Raw genomic sequence first — 19,440 nt, 5'->3', positions numbered from 1 at the left:
CAGCCGAGGGGGCCACACCACATGGCCGCGCGGGCCCCCCTGGGCCGCGCCGCCATATGGTGTGGGGCCCTCGGGCCTCCACTTCAATTGTCCTTCTGGCTCCGGCAGTATTCTGGGAAAATAGGCCCTTTCGTCAAAATCCCGAGGTTTTTCCTGAAAGTTGGATTTCTGCACAAAAACGAGACACCATAACAGTTCTGCTGAAAACAGCGTTAGTCCGTGTTAGTTGCATCCAAAATACACAAATTAGAGGCAAAACAATAGCAAAAGTGTTCGGGAAAGTAGATACGTTTTGGACGTATCAGAAGCGAAAGTTCATTATGATGCCAGTGCTTATCCAAGGCCCAAAGCAACCGGGCAACGACATTGATGTGTACCTAAGGCCATTAGTCGATGAACTTTTGGAGTTGTGGGCCAAACCAGGTGTACGTGTGTGGGATGAGCACACGGAGCAAGAATTTGACCTACGAGCGTTGCTATTCGTAACCATCAATGATTGGCCTGCTCTCGGTAACATTTCGGGACAGACGAACAAAGGATACAATGCATGCACACACTGTTTAGATGAGACTGAAAGTAAATATTTGGGAAAAAGCAGAAAAGTTGTGTACCCGTTCAATCGTCGTTTCCTTCCGCGCAAGCATCCCTTAAGGAAAAAAGGAAAGCATTTCGATGGCGAGGCAAACCGCCGTCCGAAGCCTGTCCCACGTAGTGGTGCTGATATATTTGACATGGTCAAGGATTTAAATGTTATCTTTGGAAAGGGTCCAGGCAGTCGACCTGTTCCGAAAGACGATGACGGACACGCGCCCATGTGGAAGAAGAAATCTATTTTTTGGGAGCTAGAATATTGGAAAGTCCTGGAAGTCCGCTCTGCAATCGACGTGATGCACCTGACCAAGAATCTTTGTGTGAATATTCTAGGTTTTCTCGGCGTGTATGGAAAGACAAAAGATACACCAGAAGCACGGGAGGACCAGGAACTTCATAAAGGACGAAACGGCACTCATCCAGGGCAGTTTGTAGGGCCTGCCAGCTACGCTCTTACCAAACATGAGAAGGAGATCTTTTTTGAAGCCCTATTCAGTATCAAGGTTCCGTCTGGTTTCTCGTCGAATATAAAGGGGATAGTAAATATGAAGGAGAAAAAATTCCAGAACCTGAAGTCCCATGACTATCACGTGCTTATGACACAATTGCTTCCGATTGCATTGAGGGAACTTCTACCAGAAAATGTTCGACTAGCCATTGTGAAGATATGTGCATTCCTCAACGCAATTTCTCAGAAGGTAATGGATCCAGAAACTTTGTCAGGATTACAGGAAGATGTGGTCCAATGTCTTGTCAGCTTCGAGTTGTTGTTCCCACCATCCTTCTTCAATATTATGACGCACCTCCTCGTTCACCTAGTTGAAGAGATTAGAATTATCGGTCCTGTATTTCTACACAATATGTTCCCCTTCGAGAGGTTCATGGGAGTCTTAAAGAAATATGTTCATAACCGAGCTAGGCCGGAAGGAAGTATCTCAAAGGGCTACGGAACCGAGGAGGTCATTGAGTTTTGTGTTGACTTTCTTCCCGACCTTAAGCCGATTGGTGTTCCTGAATCTCGGTATGAGGGGAGGCCGATCGGAAAAGGCACACTAGGAAGGAAAGCAACGGTGTGGAGGGACAAGATTTCTTTCAATCAAGCACACTACACAGTTCTATACAATTCCATCTTGGTGGCTCCGTACATCGAGAAACATAAGAATGCTTTACGAGAAATAAACCCGGGCCAGCCCGAGTCCTTGATTACACGTCAACACATGAATACCTTCGGCGGTTGGTTGCAAAGACATCTCATTAATGACCCATCTGTTGTGGAGCAGCTGTTCTTGTTGGCCAGGTTACCATCTTCAAACATATGTACATTCCAAGGGTACGAGATAAATGGGAATACATTTTACACGATCGACCAAGATAAAAAGAGCACCAACCAAAACAGCGGTGTCCGCTTCGATGCAAAAGACGAGAATGGGCAGACCACCACATATTATGGATACATAGAGGAGATATGGGAACTTGACTATGGTCCCACTTATAAGGTCCCTTTGTTTCGGTGCAAATGGGTGAAGCTCAGCGCTATACATATTGACGATAAGTACGGTATGATAACGAGTGGATCCCAACAATCTTGCGTACCTGGACGAGCCTTTTGTCCTAGCCGGCGAGGTGGCTCAAGTTTTCTACGTGAAGGACATGTCTAGCAAATCAAGAAAAAGAAATCAACAAAAGAATACATCAACCGAGGAGCCAAAGCGCCACATAGTTCTTTCGGGGAAAAGAAACATCGTGGGAGTGGATGACAAGACAGACATGTTAGAAGATTATAATAAGTTTAAAGAAATTCCGCCCTTCACGGTGAAAATTGACCCAAGCATCTTGCTAAATGATGAAGATTCTCCATGGCTACGGCGTAGAAGATCACAACACTAGATGGCGATGTAATAATGTATTCTTCATATATAGTTCCCAAGACAATCTCTACATTTATGTAATAATGAGAACCCTTTCCCCAACACTCGTTAGAGGAGACGGAGTATTCTTTCATATAATGTATTCTTTCACGGGCTTGCGGGGAAATTTTTCGAGGAGCAGCTTCCGAAGATGCCGTAGGGCGTGTGCACCAACGACATCTTCGAGAAGCTGCGCCACGGGAGATTTCCCAACCCTTTCCTTCATCCATGGGAATGAAACCGTGCTTGGCTTGTTGATCTGCTTGGCAAGGCGTATTGATGCTCCTTTTATAGCCACGGCACCACTTCTACTTTGTCTTGTTCCTTCGACAGGGCGTCGTGCGCTACATGCTTTATCTCATCGAGCAGTGCGTCCACCCACGCTTCCTTATCCTGCCGACAGACTTTAGTCCCGGTTGCGGCCACCAACCGTGACAAAAGGTTACCGACACATCCTTATCCTGCCGACAGCTTTAGTCCCGGTTGCAGCCACCAACCGTGACAAAAGGTTACCCGCACATCATCCCCCCGGATAAAGCCCTCCTAGATAAGCCTCCCCAGTCTTTTGTCCCGGTTTGAGCCTCCACCCGGGATGAAAGTTTCGCGCGCCACTTCGTTCCCGCCTATTTTCTTCCCGCATTCCCGCCATTTTTCCACTATATATATGTAGGCTTGGACTCATATCTCGCAAACCTCATCACTCTCTCCCATGGCTTCCATCATATGTCTAACACCCCGGGAGGCGGAGGCGCTTTGCGCCTCGAACTACCCCTGCCCGCCCGGCTACCGCGTCCCGACCGGCTGGTTGCTGAGTGTCGGAGGCGTACCAGTCCCTCCTATCCCTGTTGGTGTGCCACGCGAGATGGCCATCACGAACCACTACTATTTCGAGCTCACGCCTGAGCAGCGGAGGAATCCCCAGTGGCATCCCGACTACAACCCGACTTGGGACAGCTTCTTCATCAATCGGCATGAGAGGGCGGTTGCCAGGTACGAGGAGGACGGCCCGCCTCCTTCGAACTTCAACGAGGCCGGCCATCGGATGTGGTGGCGCGGCCGGACTCTCCAGAGCGTCATGGCCTATCGTGGCCCCCGCCTGCGCTACCCTCAATCCCAGCCCACGCGTGGTCATCCGCCGAGGTTCGACAACCGCGACCCCGATGCTAGCGACGATGACTTCGGCGACTTTGATGACTACAGTGGCGACTATTATAGGACTAGGCACGACTATGATTGAATGGCTCCAACATTCGAATCTGGCCATGTATCTTATTTTTCGGTTGAGCTCCGTACTTTAATTTCAGTTCAATCGTAATAAATTTCGTGTCAACCACTTTATTGAACAAAAACAACCGACAACGACTTTATAAACTAAATTTAAACTAATAGAACCGACAACGACTTTATTGAAATTACAATAAAATAGATAAATTACTAGTCTAGTCTCTACTCGTCGTCGGAGGTTGTCTCCGTCCAAAGGTCATCCCACCGAGGGTCGTTTTCGGTCCAAGTTGTATTCGGGTTCTCGAGCTCGAAGGCGGCGACGGCCCGACGGTGGCGCCTGTTGGACCTGCGTTGTGCCCTAAGGTTAGCAAAGAACGCGTCGGGGGACTGCGCCCTCCACTGGCGCATCAACTGCTCGTCGCGCTCGGCGATGGCGATCTTGCGCTGCACCTGGCGATGCCGGCGACGGTCCTCGTCGTCGACGAGGCACGGCGGTGGCGCGAGGAACTCCGCCTCCTCTAGCGATTCAACATCCGGGAAGTTAATGTCGTGCCCTGGCCACCGAAAGCGCCACGCCGCCGCGTCGTAAGCGCGCGCCGCCTCCTCCGGCGTGTTGTACGTGCCGAGGGTGAGGCGGAAGCCACCGGCGCGTATCTCGGCGGTGAACCTACCGCTCGGACGCACTCGAACGCCACGGAAACCGGACGCCCCTCGACGACGTGGAGGCATGCTGGAGATGAATGAGCGGAGGCGGTGGCGATGTGTGGTTGCGCCAGCACTCGTCGCTCTATATAGCGCACGCGGGCAGCGACGGGGCGAGGCACGTGGAAGCGGCGGCGACATGTGGCGAGGCACGTGTAAGCTACGGGTACACACGTCGCACGCGGGCAGATACGGGGCGAGGCACGTGGAAGCAGCGGCGACACATGGCGAGGCACGTGTAAGCCACGGCTATACACGTCGCACGCCGGCAGCGACGGGGCGCGTGGAAGAGGCGGCGACACGTGGAAGAGGCGGCGACGCGTGGAAGATGCAACTAGTTATATGGATGTCATATTCATGTTCATTGTATTTTTCTGACAAATTTTCATATATAACACTTTTCTATTTGATTTACCATTTAAAAGTTATTGAAATAAGAAAAAACAAAAAAGGAAAAAAGAAAAAGAAAAAAAAACAGAGCTGATCCGTGTCCAACGGCTCCAGGCCGTTGGATTCAAACGGCCGGAGCCGTTGGATGCGGAGTGCCACGGATCGGCCAAAAGGGCCTTTAGACGCGGGCGGTGGCTCAACCCGCGACAAAAGACCCCCCCGTTTTGTCGCGGGTGGTAGCTCAACCCGCGATTAAAGGGGGGCCTTTTGTCGCGGGTTGAGCCACCACCCGCGACAAAAGGGGTGGAGGTATATAACTGACGCGTCGCGGGTGGGCCGCCCACCCGCAACACCCGGAGGCCAAACCCTAGCGACTTAGCGCCGCCGAGGCTGCCGGACCCCGCGCCGCGCCTCCGCCGCCGCCGGCCGTCTTCCCCGCCTCGCGCCGCGCCTCGCTCTCGGCCGCCGCCGCGCCTCGCCCTCGGCCGCCGCCGCGTCTCGCCCTCGGCCGCCGCCGCCTCGCCCTCGGGCCGCGCCGCGCCTCCGCCGCGCGCCGCCGGCCATCTCCCTGCTGCCTCCGCCGCCGCCGGGCGCCGTCTCCCTGTGCCTCTGCGCCGCGCCTCGCCCTCGGCCTCCGCCGCCGCCGCGCCTCGGGCCGCCGCCGCGCCAGCTGCAGGTAGCGCCCGCCGCAAAGGAACGCCTTTTTTTTTCTTTTTTTAATTACTGTAATTGTTATTAATTTAGTTTTTACATTTCTGTAATTGTTTTAGTTTTTAGGTTTTTGTAATTTAGTTTTTAATTTTCTGTAATTGTTTTAGTTTTTAGGTTTAATTAGTTAATTAGTTAATGTATTTAGTAGTTAGTTTTTAGGTTTAGTTAGTTAATTAGTTAATTTGTTAGTTTTTTTAGTTTTTATGTAATTAGTAGTTAGTTTAATAGTTAATTTGTTAGTTTTTATGTAATGTGTGATAGTGCAACTTTAAAATGATGAAGAACATTGTTATTCGATGGTATCACTTAACCGCGAACGATTAGTCACTCCCTTCTAGAATCGATTTAGCCGCAACTCCCCTCTCTCTCCCTCGCAATCACTCGACGCCGCAACTCCCCTCTCTCTCCCTCTCCTCTACCTCTCGCAAACACCCCCGATGCCGACACCGGCCCTCTCCTCTCCCTCTCGCGCAATCGCCCTCGTCCCGTGCTCCCTCTCCCTCTCACGATCACTCGACGCCGCAACTCCCCTCTCTCCCTCTCCTCTACCTCTCGCGAACATCCGAGCCTCTCGCAAACACGCGTCGCCGACACCCTCTCCCTCTCGCAAACAAGCGTCGCCGACACCCTCTCCCTCTCGCAAACACGCGTCGCCGACACCCTCTCCCTCTCGCAAACACGTGTCGCCGATTAGGGTTAGGGTTTGGTTTGTGTTTGATTAGGGTTAGGGTTTGGTTTGTGTTTGAACATGTACTTATCGATTTAATTCTTTTGCGTAAACAATGGATCAATTCGAACGGGACTTGGAACAGGAAGACATATTCGCGGACATAATCCGCGATGGTACAGAAGCCGACCGAGCCGACTCCGGTGATGGAGAAGCCCGCGGCTCCGGTGACGGAGAAGCCGACGGCTCCGGTGACGGAGAAGCCGACGGCTCCGGTCATGACGAGGTATTAATGGAATTCTATATGTACATATGTATTGAGGCATTAGTATAGAGGCATTAATGCAATAATATATGTATTCTCTTAGGCCTCCAAAGATAAGATAGAGAAACGAGGCCCGGCAAAGAAGTTGAGCAAAAAAGACCACTTCACAATTGAAGCTATATCACCGGAAGGACAACCGGTGGTACCCGCGAGTGTCGGAGTGACATTCAAAAATCAGTGCGGAGTTGTGGTTAGAGATCGTATCCCGATCACCGTCGGAGAATGGAACAAGACCAAGAATGTGACCGAAAATCAGGTTGCCGATAGGTACAAAGACACACTTTCCAGCGACCTCATGGCACATTTCACTTTGCCGGATTTGGGATCGGAGTCCGAGAATGCTAGCAGCGGGCGCTAGTGAAGAAATGGGCTCTTAAGAAGATGGGGGAACTTTTCCGGGCGTATAAGAACCGGTTATGGAAAAATTATAAGAAAGACAAGAAGCCTCCATTATTCGAGAACTACCTAGCGAAGCAGGAGCATAACCGGGAAGAATTTGTGAGGTACAAAGAATCGAGAGGAGGCCGTGAACCTGTCAACGAAAAACAAGAAGAATGCAAGCGAAAAGAAATATCACCATCATACGGGGCGAGGGGGCTACGGAGGGGCCATGCCTAAGTGGGATGCACAAGAGGCTGAGATGGAGCTGAAGGGGATCACTCCAGAACCCACGCGAGAAGGATGGGACACTAGGGCTCGAAATTGGTTCCTCGCGCATGGCTGTGAGTATGACATGAAGACAGGGAACATTGTTGAAGGTGACACCAGGGTTAGGGTACCCAGGCAAAAATGGATTGAAGTGACGGCAGATATAAAGGCGGGAAAACTTAAGTTTGCTCCCGATAGAGAGAAAGATTTGTTGACGCTTGTCCTCGGTAATCCTGAGAAGGGAGGACAAACAAGAGGCTTCGGCCCTAGTGTTCCATGGTCGCTTGGGTTTCCGGCCGACGCGGAGACTTATAGAAGCCGAGCGAGAGCTAAACAACGCCAGCTGGAGGTGCGGAATGACCGGATGGCCGAGTTCCAACGCCGACTTGACCAACAGCAGCGGGAACTTCAGCAGCAGCGAGCGGGAGATAAATGAACTAAAAGGACAGCGCCCGCCGGATAATACCGCCGACATATCTCGGCGACGAGACAGACAGCGTGGCCGACTCGGAGGCCCCTTCTACACGGATGATGATAGATGCCGGTCCTGGCGACCCCTTGGATGGAATCAAGGAGCAAACACCTTGTGATCTCCATGAGGTGTTCGGGAAGGTTTCGTTAAGGTGGCGGTCGGCTATGTCTTACCGGCATTTGGACCCGAAGGTGAGCCGGCAACATGGCATGGCAATCCGATTCCAGCTGGCTATGCTCGAGTCGGGGTGGATTCGGCTTGTCCCGTCGTGGGGGACATTGGAGCTCGATATCCCTGGAGGTGATGGGGGCTTACACTCGAGAGGTGCTCGGGAGAAGTCATTCTCTGGGAAAAGAAGAACATCAAGCTGCCAGGCTGGGTAGCCCCTAGTACCAGTCGTCCGAGCAGGTCACCATCACCTCCTCCAGAAGATCGCAGGCCACCATCACCTCCTCCATATGATCGCAGGCCACCATCACCTCCTCCTACTGATCACATGTCGCCACCATCACCCCATGGGTACGACGTCGACCACGACATCGGTAGTCCATCTCCATCTCCAGCGCCGCTGCCTCCGCCCAAAAAGACTCGGAATGCACCCAGCCGGAAGCGTTTCAAGAGTCTTGTCCGCAAGATGTCGCCCCTCCCAAAAGTACCAAAGGTTCCTCCCCCCCCCCCCCGTCCTTACGATCGTACCCCGGAGGAAAATGATGCCATTGTTAAGAAAATCAATTATGATTTTTTTTCATAAGCCAAAACCTCCAGCGCCAGAGCCATACACAGAGAAGCAAATAGCATATGCTACTAGTTTTCCGAACACACCATCGCAAGTATGACTTACACGAGAAGAAGGATGACTATACACGCACTCTTGCGAAGGTAATTGACCAAAAGAAGGCTGAAAAGGCTAAGGAGAAGGACATTGCTGGCACGAGCAAATCATCAGCTAGAAGTGCAACTGAGAATAAGTCAACTTCAACAAGTGCACCTCTCAAGGCCAAGCCAACGACAAAAGACAAAAAGAGAAAGGAAGTTCCCCTCCTCGGTGCTCAGCCCAAACAATCGATCCCAGCACTCAAAGTGCTTAATGTTCCCAAGCTGTACCAGGAACAGGGTGGTTTCGATATGGAAGAAGCTGCAAAGCTAGCGGCTGCCCGTAACGTTACCGTGGAGGAATTGTCTGTCTGCAGCAGATGCTGCACTACCCACTGCTGATATAGCTCCTAAATTTGTCTACGGGGCCGACTTGGTCAGCACAGAGCAGCTGCATAAACTGCCAACACATATGCGGAATTTGCATCAGTGGTACCTTGATGCATGCAAGGAGAACATAAGGTTCATCGTGGCGAGTATACCATGGGAATATTACTACCGAAAGGAGGAGATCCATATTGAGATGAATGAACTCTGCAGTTATTCAATCTAGATGCCCTCGACAAATCTCTCATGAGTTGCTATTGCTTGTAAGTTGTTAACTACATATAAGTTCATTTTCATTCAGTTCATGTTCGTTTTCATTGCATATATATACTAATTATATCTTATGTGTTCTCTTATGCAGACTGAAGATCAGTGAATGCAAAAGTAATAACATTATCAATATTGGGTTTGTTGACTCAGATAAAGTACATGTTCAAACGGTAAAGTATAATGCCCAAGACACGGGGGGAAACCTACTAAGGTTTTTGGGGGAGCAATATTTCTGTGATTCAATATTGTTTCTTTACAACTACGAGTGAGATTCTTAATGATCTTTATGCACATTCAATTTTTCTTACTCGATGTTAAGTGTAATTCCTGACGTATATGCATAACATGTGCAGCTTCCACTGGATTCTACCAGACATTCAACCTGATAAGGGAATAGTTGAAGTAAAAGACCCACTGAGTAGAGGCGTGGAAGGGTTCCAGGACTTGCAGAAGTTGCTCCAAGTGTAATTTCCTTCATCGCCGCGCTTTATCATTCGTGAGATATCAATTAATTATCCACTCATTCAATCATTCTTTTGCACTAGCGGGGGCTTGGACCGCTTTCAAGAGACATCGTAAGGACGGTACACAGGCGGAGAAGCTAACATTTACTCCTGTACCGTGCCCCCAGCAGCCACAAAGGACGAATCTATGTGGATACTACGGTTGCGAGTCCATTCGCATGTTAACCACTGAGAAGCAGAACAATAATAAATTCGACGTAAGCAATAACATTCACAACTTTATTTATTATCATCAATATTTCGTTATCAAAACTGATATAGTCATACTCATCTCATTTTCGTATATAGGTCGACTTCATGCGGGACAGACTCCAACCAAAGGAACACGCACTAGGAATCGCGGAGGAACTGGCGGGACTTTTGATTAAAGAAGTACTAAACAACAAAGGCTTGAATGAACGTGTACAACTTCTAGTAGCGTACAAATATATGCAACTTCTATTTTCAAACGAAAAAATGAAATAACAGGCGGTCGGTGACGGGGGGAGGGGTGCTGCACCCCTCGAACCCTAAAGCAGCAGCGTTGTGCGCGCGCCACGTAGAGGGCCTTTTGTCGCGGGTGGTAATACCGCCCGCGACAAAAGGGCCTGTGCCGTGCGCTCCCCGCGGCTGCCACGTGGTGGACCTTATGTCGCGGGTCGTAAGTGACCCGCGACAAAAGGTGGACCCTTTTGTCGCGCCTCCTTTGTCGCGGCTGGCCGCCCGCGACAAAAGGACCTTACCACCCGGAACAAAAGGCCTGTTATCTACTAGTGTTCCCGTTAATTCTTATGGCTGCATGTTGCATGTCAAACCCTTTAACTAGTACTTTCTCCATTCTAAATTAGATATCGCAGATTTGTCTAGATTCACGGATATCTACACACTAAAATGTGTCAAGATACAGTTGTTACCTGTAGCTAGGGGGTGCACATGTTTGTAAATAAGCATTTTTTGACCATGCATGTTTGTAAAATATGATTTTTATCTGATGTGACACCCCTAGGCACCCGGTTACCGAATGCTCTACCTCCGCCACTGCCTAGATATAAATCCATATAAATTTGTGATAATTAATTTGGAACGGAGGGAGTATGTGAGTAGATGTTGCCCGATTCCCATGCATCAATTGTACGGCTTTGAGAACCGTGGGGTAGCCTGGATTTTTTTTTATAGATATGGGAGCATAGCCCCGGCCTCTGCATCAATCGATGCACACAGCCATTTATTAAATAAAAACGTCACAGTGTAGTACTTATTACATAGCGAAAGTCTGGTAACCGTAGAAAACTAAAATATCGAAACAGAACAAGTGCCGATGGAAGGTATACAAAGAACTATCCATCTAGAATTCTGCTAATGTGTCGCCATCCAGGTAGCTCTGGAAATAGCAGTCCTGAGTGACCTTCAGGAGCCGGTTGCATCCAGTAACCATGGTATCCCGCTGGTCCACCGGGAGCAAACATGCCCATAGTTGTAGCCAATGCGCCGCACGAAGGATAACCTGCAAAAAAATTGTGCCTTTTTGTTTATTAAAGATAATATCATTCCGGCTAGTCCAAATCGACCAACAAATTGCCGAAATACCAATTCGAATAAATGTTTTATCTTTCTTACTCACTCCATTTAGCCAATTACCAAACATATTAGTTATATTGGAAGGAGGTGGAATATTATATGCGAAGAATATCATTCGCCAAACAATTCTTGCAAAAGGACAATGAAGAAATAGATGATCAACAGTTTCATTGTTGCTACAAAAACAACATTTTGAACATCCTGTCCATTTTCTCTTTGCCAAATTATCCTTAGTAAGCAGTACTCTATTACTTAAGAACCACATAAAAACCTTAATTTTTAGAGGAACCTTGATCTTCCATAAGTATTTCCGTCAAAATCTAGTATGACCATTCATAAGATCAAGGTACATAGATTTAACAGAGAATAGCCCAGATTCATTTAGGTTCCACACAAACGTATCCGGTTCATTAGATAAATAAATAGACATAAGCCTCTGACATAAGTGTAGCCACAAATTATATTTATAATCATTGAACGTTCGTCTAAAACTAACATTCAGCGGTGTATTTGCCAATACCATAGAAACCAACTCATTTTTCCGTTGGACAATATTATATAATGTTTGATGTTTGCCTAAGTTAGAGTCTCTGTGCGTGCAATACCTGATCGTACTGGCTATTTCTTATATAAAAACTAGAAGAATACCCCTTTAGAACTCTATTATGAAAAAAAGTTTCTTATTTTCTTATAAAAAGAAACTTCCAATACAAATAGGTTGTTTCTTTCTAAAAAGCTATACAATTTATTGCACAAAGGTTGAAACGTCAAATATGGCTGACTTTGAAAGACTTGATTGTTAAAAGAACATAGATATATATTTTTTAGGGGAAGATCTGAATTTATTGTAAACTCTAAAACAAATGCAGCGCGGTGAATAGATGTCAAGCAAAAGGAAAAAAAAATAGAAAAATGCATAAGTGTAGTAGGAAAAAGGTACGGAAATTATATTGCATATAGTTTGATGCATAATACGAACTCGTAGTCAGAACTGCAGAAATCAGTCAACTTACATGCATTCTAAGAACCAATACCAATTTGATCTTCCCAATTAAAGATGGTACTTGATTTCCGTTTTTAACCTTGCATACTCCAGAGCACCTTGAAATCGGCCAAACTCAAGCTCCATAACCATATAAAATAAGTCCATGTGTTGCCCAATCATAAATAATCTCTTTTCTCTGTCGAGAGTTTAGCATATCTATTATATACTAAAAGTAAAATAAAGACGTTTTTGGATAATATACTAATAAAATAAACCAATGATTTTAATCTTAACGGTTGAGATTAAAAGATATAAAGTGTTACGTACAATAATATGTGTGTACAAAAGTAAATTTATGGCACGTAAACGTCACATAGGTACACACGTTTGGAATATCCAAATAGACGTACGTACATATCTCAAAAAAAAAGTACGGACGGGCCGATGCTGATACTACGAGCAAAACTATAAATTTGCTCTAATTAGAACTCTGGATGCCATATATGTTGTGCACTTATTCTTTTCCCATAACTTAAACTGTTTTGTACCCACACGATTCCTTTTCATCGTGTTAGTTAACATCTCCATCTTCTCTACTCCAATAAAAAAGAAAAACTGCATGGATATGACATAAGCTATGTGTATTTGAAAAAAAGGCACCGTTCAAAAACACTATCGTAGCTATATATAGGATACGAGCTATGTGTTAAATAAAAAGACGTGAGCTATTTCCATTTACAAAAAAGTTTATTTTAAAGGAAATACGAAATATGCGCTAGCTAGGTATAGGAAGAGAGCTATATAGGCGTGCTGAGCTAAAAATAAAAAGTACTGAGAAAAAATACCCCTGGGTGAAATTTACCGCTATTTCAATAATTTACCATAGTTTAGAAAAATTGAAATAATATTTATGTTTGTTTGACAAATTTCGGGCGGTATTTCTGGTACCTATAATCACATATTGTTAAACAAACATTATTTATATAAATTCTGTCTTGGCATAAAAGAAATTATAACGAGACATGAACACAACATTTTTTTTCTCGCCGGAAACTTGAGCACAGTTTTTTTCAACCGGTACTTACGATATCTAAACTATAGTAAATTATTGAGAAACTAGGGTTTGTGTTAACAACGATTCGATCCTCTCTTTCTCCATCGGCTTCCCTTTATATAGAAAGTGGAGCCGAGGCTTTCGTATCGTACAAGTTACAAAGTTCGAGAGACTATTTGAGTCCTTCCCGTATTGATACAAGACTCTTTATTCCTAATCTATCTCTATTTTCCATATCGATGCTTATTGGCCTTCCGAGCTTCATAAACTTCGGGTTGTGGGCCTTCAGCCATCCTCGAGTAGCTTATTCGGTAGGCCCATTGGGGATGCCTATGTTTGTAGCCCCCGCGATTTTTTTTGAATCGCAGAATCAAGAAAAATCTCCAATGTACAATCAAATCATATCTTTACATACTGAAGAGTCGAATAATTCTTGTGGCAAGCCCGCAAATACCTACTTCAAGCTCAAGTCCCTGGAACCCGGGATACTGGTGTAATTCGACACCTGCCGCTTAAGGACTTATCGTAAATCGAATTCCAGTTATGTTTTATCGAGTACCTAGCGCGTCCGCTAGGATTTTTTTTCGTATCTGTTGACACGGATAAAGTAGTAGAGCGCATTCTGGTGCGATACCACGCCACATAGGATGGATCTCGGGGGCTTACCTTCGTAAAATATTATGGTATTCAGAGACTTTTCCGCGGCGGACGTGCTCTGAGAATATATTGTCGAGTGCCTTTGTCGGCTGCTGGAATGGTATATTTATTACGATGACATAATATCTTGACCTCCCGATGGGACTACATAACGAGTTATATATAACTCGAAAATGTACGATGATACTTCTTTCTCATCTTTCATCGGGTGCGCGACCAGCACTCCCAATGGGAGTAGCCCCCGAGGCTACAACTGAGTGCTTGTATTTGGTTGTAGGCTCAACTTCTATTATCTTCTCTCCATTTTCACCTCTTTTTTTTTACTCAACTTGCCGCTCCCTTTTTTTATTTTATCGGGTGCGCGACCAGTGCTCCCAATGGGAGTAGCCCCCGAGGCTACATCCAAGTGTTTGCACTTGGTTGTAGGCTCAGCTTTTGCTATTTTGACTAGCTCTGTTTTTTTCTTTTTCACCTTATTCTCTTATCAGAAGTATAGACAATGCTTCTGATAAGAGTAGCCCCCGAGCATATGGGCAGATGCTTGCATTTGATCATAGGCTCCCGAAGTTTCTCTGCTAGAAGACTCTCGAAGATTTTCTATCGCCATCTTTTAATGAAAACACCCGAAGATTTCTCGACTGACGTCGCTGCTGATGATAGCCACGATTCCCTCCTTGGGAAGCCACGGCTCCTGTCACCTCACTGGGTTGTGGGTCCAAAATTTCTGCACCTTCGACACGTCGTGCAAGTGGGGGACACACGTCCTCCGTAATTTCCGGCACGCGCGCAGTAACTCCGTCCAATAATTTCAGGCTGACGAGACCATCCTCCAATCGGATTCCCGGTAACATTCATTGACTTCCTTGTTCGCGGCCTCTCCACTCCTATCCACGAATTTCTTCATAGTATCCTTTTTATTTACAGGATTCAGCTGCACCAGCTGACCCCGAATTCTCTCCTTCACATTTCTATTTTCATCACTCTCTGCGAGTGTTTCCTCGGCATCCATCCTCATTGGGGCATGTGGAAAAGGCATTTTATATCTCCGATGCAGCAACTCTCGGAACGTCATCTACAATGTAGGTGACGTTTGTATCTGCGTCCGTCCCAACGTTGATTATTTTGACGTTAAATTCCCCGACTCCGTCCAAGGCTGGCGCAAGAAGTGGCTATACATCCAAGACGAGTCCTCCTCTCCCCAAGAGTATGGAATTGCGCCATTTGAGGGTGCCGAAGAAATTCAGAGGCGCCGATCTTGGGACACGGAAGCTACTGCCAAGGAAAAAGAAGCTACTGAAGCCTTGATGACCCGGATCCACCAGCTCCAAAACACCGACGGAGAGGAGCTTTTGGGTGTACAAATTATCGCCTATTTCCTTAGAATTCGAGTGCAGCCACTGCAGGCTCACAAAAACCCTCTTTGGATGTACTCAGGACCAAACGATGTCGACTACTTGTCCAAAGATCTTTCTGTGAAGGACTTGAAGAGGCTCATCCGACGTTTTACCTCCTTGAGCAAAAAACATGAAGTCCCCTCATCCTGTCGCGTGGAGCCATACAGTGCCAGCCATGCTCTCCCTCAAGTGAGTGTTTTTTCTCGAGTTGAGTTCGCTATTTTTTCGACTTCTATTTGTTCCCCTTGTATTCATTTTCTTATGTTTTCTTTGTTTTGCTTCATGTAGGGCCATCGAGTCCTTTCTTCTCTCCCCCCTTCCTGAAGGTGGAGAGGTTGATGGTCGGGTCATCGTCACCGATGATTCGCAGGAATCCTCTCTTCCTGAGAGTGAAACCGCGGGTTCCCGAAAATCCGCGGGTTCCTCCGATAGAGAGATAGAGTCAGGGACACCCTCTGATTCTGCTCACTCCATCTCTCCTCCTCCTGCTACTTCTCCTGATGGGTGTTGCAAAAGGAAGAGAGACGATGTCGAAGACTCCGGCACGTCGAAACCTACTGAAGCTATTGCCGAAGAAACTTCTCTGGAAGTTGAAGGTGCCTTCAACCCTTTAGCCGCCGCGGGAGCATTTAGCTCATAAGTTGCCATTTTCTTGTCTCCATCTGTCTTAGTTTTCTTTCAATGTTCTAATATTTTTCTTTGTCACTATATTGTCAGGTCTACTGAAGGGGCAGAGGAGGAAGAAACCGCGGCTCATGGAACAGCTCCTATGAGCACTTCCAACACCCTGGTTCTTTCCGAAGGAAACCGCACTGCCGCGGAAACTTCGCCTCCCCCTGAGGATAGCCCAAAAGCGTCGACTCCCGTGCCCAGCCCCCGAGCGCCTCTAACTAAGAAAGCTAGGACCGGGGCTGGAGACGCTCAAGAACTTGTCGTTGGGAGTTCATCGACTCCCTACCTGGAAGATGTAAGTTCTCCTTTCTCTACTGAACATCTATTTTGCTTTTCGAATTTTTCCTTCCTGATGGTATTTTTCTGTCTCGTCGAGTTGCGTTCAACCTTTAATGAAGGATCTCATCCAACTGGGTTCCAATTTATCGGGTTCCGTGATCAAGCTGCCACTTTGAGAGGTAGAGCTTGCACTGCTCTTTTGTATGTTCCTTATTTCTGCCAGTGGATTCTTTGTCTTCTAACGAGCATTCTTTTTCTTTCGGTATTTTTCGCTTCAGAGGCGCTCTGTCGTGCCGAAGAACGTGCTGATGCACTGGACGCCAAGCTGAAGCTCAACGAAAAAGCTCGTGAGAAAGCCCAGAAAGATGCTGCTGATGTTGAAGGTCTTCGGCAGAGGTTGCAGACTGCGGAAGATGCTTTAAGCGACAAGGAGGCCCAGCAGATCGAGCGCGAAAACGCTATAGTGACGCACCTTGAAACGCAGATCCGCATATTTACAAGTAACCTGTTACTTCTCTCGCCCTTTTGCTTCTGCTTTTGTTCGTTTATCTGATATTAATGATCTCATGGTTTTCTCCAACAGGACGGATGGGTGAGGAATATACCCTGCAAGAAGAATCCGATGATCACCTCATCAACACTCTCGATCTCCTCGAGTTAAGCTGTGACTTGGCGCGCACCAACATCTCGGGTGCGCGGGGTGTGCTGAACCACTTCTTCTCCCAATTCTTCCTCAAGCAGACACAACCGGATATCTTCTCCGAGCTCGTCCATCGCTTCCACACAAAGGATGATACTATTATGGCTGATCGTCTGTCTAGCATGAAGATCGGAGTCGAAGAAACAATTGCCTTGGTCGCTGCCAGCTGCCAAGAAGTTGTTTGGGCGAAGGCTGGCACTCCTGTGGGCATAAACAAGGAGAAGTGGAAGACTTTGGTGAAGGATGCTAAGCCTCAGTCGAAGAAAATCATTGTGTTCCTTGATCCGAAATCCACTGCTTCTGCTAGTACTGCACGGACGGAGGTCAAGTAGACCAACCCGCTTCTTTTCTATTTTCTTTTGTATCTAGTGCCAACTTCTGTTGCTTCCGAAGATTTGTAGGGCTCGCTAGGAGCCACCTTTTGTAAGATCTTGACTTGTATAAATATGCCGAAGTATGAACAAAAAAGTGCCTTTTGCCAAGTAATTGATGTCGACCTTTCTTTTTCTTCCAGTTTATATGCGATAACTATACCGAAGCTGCTGGTCCGTCCAATACTTCACCCGCCTTTTCTCATTCTGCGAGAGCTGCTGGCGATGTTTTCTTGGATGATTCTTCGTGTGTTAGTTCAATGCACCAGAAACTAGCCAATCTTCAACAGCAGTTGCAAGCTATGAAAAAATAGCTATCACCGTTATGGATCAATCTCGCAAATCATAGGATCGTGAACGGGCTGCTCTTCGGCAAGCACAAGAGGCTCTTGAATTGATATAATCTGTTGCTGCCGATACTTCTCGGGCTATTAAGCACGAGAATTATATGCTCGATCTGATGACTGATGCAAGTCAAGATATGGCGGGTATGTTGTGTTGTAACCTTCCTCTTCTTTTTATATTTTTCGTGTCTCTTCTCAGGCTATGTTGCTTCTCCTGTGTTGTGTGTAGGTTCTTTCCTTGACACAGTCACCGAAGAACAACATGTGAACTCGCGAGTCGAGGTTCTCCTTGAACTCGCCAGAAAGAATGATATTGACTTCTGGGCGGACGAGAATCGTACCCGCCGAATTGTTCAGTTTCAGGATCGAGCCGCTCAAGTTCGGAGGTTCCGAGATTTCTTCGGCAGCACTTTGGCCATGGTGTATAACGCTATGTTTCCTCGGAACCCTCAGCCTACGAATCTTACTGAGCTTATGAATAAGTTCAGGGATGTGGAGAGTATCCACGAATTTGTAAAGGGCCAGATGGTGGCAGATGCAAAGTTTGCTCTGATTTAGTTGAGGGTCTATCACTCAAAATTGGACTTCAACAATCTCTTCAACATTTTTTACCGCAAGACGTCGAAGAGGAGGGTAAACGTTGACAAACACAATGAAGTTGTATCACCTGTAGCCGAGAAAATGATCGATGAGGTTCTTCGGTACGACGCTGCTTTCTTCGCAGATCTTCGGTATGATGACTCGATGCAGAATATTCGTGCTGCCAAGGAGAACATAACCATAGATAGATATATGTGAAAGCTATTTTTCTCTTTTCCCAAGATATGTAGTTTGAGCCGAATATATTTGTAACTCGTATATATTGTAATTATTATGGCGAGACTTATGTACAATCAAGGAAAATTTGTATGCTATCGTTTTCTTTTTGAGCCCCCGAGTGTCCTCTTTGGCGTATCTATGTTTGTTGTCCGCGAGGTTTTTTGTGAACCAAGGCGAATAATTTTGAGCTATATTTTGAGAGTCGAGTATATTTTGCAAATTCTTCGGGTACGAGCCCCCGAGCCTTTCTTGCGAGAAGAATATATGGCATCACTATTTTATTATATTGCAGCATCGCAAGCCTGCCTCATTAAAAACCTTCCAGCCCCACTCGGTACCCTGAAAGGAAAAGAGTGCGTCTGAAAACATGCGAGCTCTTCAGTACAATGTATGCTTACAAAGTCGATACTATATTGGTCTCTAAGCATTAAAACGTTGGAGGCAGGAAGGAAATACGTTGTCAACCCATTGTGGAGTCCATAATTTGATCGATCCTCGGGAGGGGAAAGTGATCCTTTGGATAATGTTTATTGAGACACATGAACTCGACGCACATGCGAATGACCTCAATGTTTTTCTTCGGGACCAGCACTGGATTGGCAACCCACGTGGCATCGGTGTGTAATTCCTTGATAAAACCCGCTTCTTTGAGTCGATGGATCTCAAATAGCATAGCTTTGCGGTTTGGATCAGAAAAACGCCGTAAAGGTTGCCGTATTGGTCTGGCTCTTGGATCTAGATTAAGGGGGTACTCGGCAAGTTCCCTAGGTACTCCTAGCATGTCAACTGGACACCATGCGAAAATTTCCCAGCGCTTACGGAGGAATTCGATGAGCGCGCTTTCCTATGCGCTATCCAAGTTTGTTGCGATGGCTGTCGTTTTCTTGGGATCTGTCGGGTGGATCTGCACTTCCTTAAAATTATTGGAGATGTCGAAGGCTTGCTCCTGCAAGGATCTTCCTCCGTCAGGTAATACG

The sequence above is a fragment of the Lolium rigidum genome, chromosome 1, assembly GCF_022539505.1.
Source record: "Lolium rigidum isolate FL_2022 chromosome 1, APGP_CSIRO_Lrig_0.1, whole genome shotgun sequence".
NCBI classification, from domain to species: Eukaryota; Viridiplantae; Streptophyta; class Magnoliopsida; order Poales; family Poaceae; genus Lolium; species Lolium rigidum.
This window is presented reverse-complemented; position numbering follows the sequence as displayed.